Source organism: Myotis daubentonii, chromosome 9, assembly GCF_963259705.1.
Source record: "Myotis daubentonii chromosome 9, mMyoDau2.1, whole genome shotgun sequence".
In the NCBI taxonomy this organism is placed as follows: Eukaryota; Metazoa; Chordata; class Mammalia; order Chiroptera; family Vespertilionidae; genus Myotis; species Myotis daubentonii.
This window is the reverse complement of record NC_081848.1, coordinates 18085408-18087188: the sequence shown is the minus strand read 5'-3', so window position 1 is coordinate 18087188 and position 1781 is coordinate 18085408. Positions and strand designations below refer to the sequence as shown.

The following is a 1781-nucleotide window of genomic DNA, read 5'->3' as shown; positions in this document are numbered from 1 at the left end:
AGAAACATCAATTGGTTCACTCCCTCCTGTATGTGCCCTGACGGGGGATCAAACTCATAACCTTTTGGTGGATGATGCTCCAACCAACTGAGCCACCCGGCCAGGGCTTATGTTTATATTTTCTTTATTGATTACAATTGATATTCAATATTGTATTAGTTTCAGGTGTACCGCATAGCAGTCAGACATTTATATAACTTACGAATTGCTTCCCTAAATTTGGTGCCCACAGGGCACCATAAATAGCTGTTACAGTATTATTGGCTATATTCGTATGCTGTGTTTTATATCCCCATGACTGTTTCTTAACTACCGATCTGTACTTCTAATCCCTTTACCTTTTTTACCCAGCCCCCCAACCTCCTTCCCACCCAGAAACCATCATTTTGTTCTCTGTATCTATGAGTTTGTTTCTGTATTGTTTATTTATTTGTTTTTTAGGTCCCATATATGAGTGAAATCATATGGTATTTCTCTTTCTTTGACTTATTTCACTTCACATAATGTCATCTAGGTTCATCCATGTTGTCACAAATGGTATGATTTCATTCTTTTTTTTGTGGCCAAGTAAGCAACTTGCTTGCTTGTTCTTTCACACTTTTTCTACAAGCATTTATGATCACTTAAGCTATGATTCTGGATCTCAGAGTGGGATGTACCCAGGTCCCCCTTCACCTCCCTGGGAGAAAGGTGGAGGACAGGCAGGTGGGGTGCAGCCAGTTCAGATCTTCCCAGAAAAGGTGCTTTCTGCCCGGCAGGCAGCCCAGGCCAGCACCCAGGATATGGAGCAGAGGGAATTGTTCATACTGTAGTACCATTCACACCCGGAGACATCACCCCTGTTAGCGGACATTGGCTTCTCACAGGGTGGAAGTCTAGGAAGTTCCGCCAACAGTTCCTGCTCTGGTCCTGGCTGGGGAAGTGGCTGTCCTAAAGGGAAGTCTGGTATTTCTTGATCTTGGTCTTGATGTTTTCTGCCATGCTATTGACTTCTAAAGATGCCCGGAAGCACTCACAGCTCAATATGACTTTTAGCAAAGACCATTTTTTTGTGTGTTTTTTGGGGGGACAACCTCTTATGATCATTTTTTCCCTCCATAGCGCTGACTTTAAACCTACCCTAAACCTATACTTAACCTCAACCCTAACCTTAACTCAAATGTTAATTCTAGGCCTAACACTATACCTAACTTCAAACCTAGCTCTAACCCTACCACTAACACAAATCCTAAACCTATACCTAACCTCAAGCCTACTTCCAAACCCTAACATTAATTTTAACCTTAATTATAACACTAAACCTAACCCTATCCCTAATCTGACCCTTAACTATAGACCTAAATCTAACCCTAAAACTAATCTTAATCTCAATCCTAAACGTAAATTTACCCCTAAGATTAAACTTTAACCTCAAACCTGATCCTAATCGTAACACAAATCTTAAACTCAAAACCAACTTTAACACTAATTTAACCCTAAAAAATAAAACTCACTAACCCTTACCATAATCCAAAATTTAATCCTATCCTTAACCTAACATCAATTTAATTTTAACTCTAAACCTAACCATACTTAATTCTAATCCTAAAATCAACCTTAACCCTAACCCTAACCCTAACCCTAACCCTAACCCTAACCCTAACCCTATATCTAACATCAATCCTAATTATAACCCTAACCCTTACCCTAACTTCAACTATAAACCCAATCCTAACCATAATCCTAACCTTAACCCTAGCCCTATACCAAACTTCAAACTTAACTGTAAACCCAACCTGAAC

The 1781-nt window shown here is 39.7% G+C and overlaps 1 pseudogene; it reads right to left on the bottom strand.

The window, feature by feature from the left end:
• Positions 1–721: 721 nt before the first annotated feature.
• LOC132242037 (cytochrome c oxidase subunit 6B1-like) lies at positions 722–981 on the bottom strand (annotated as a pseudogene).
• Between the last annotated feature and the right edge of the window lie 800 nt (positions 982–1781).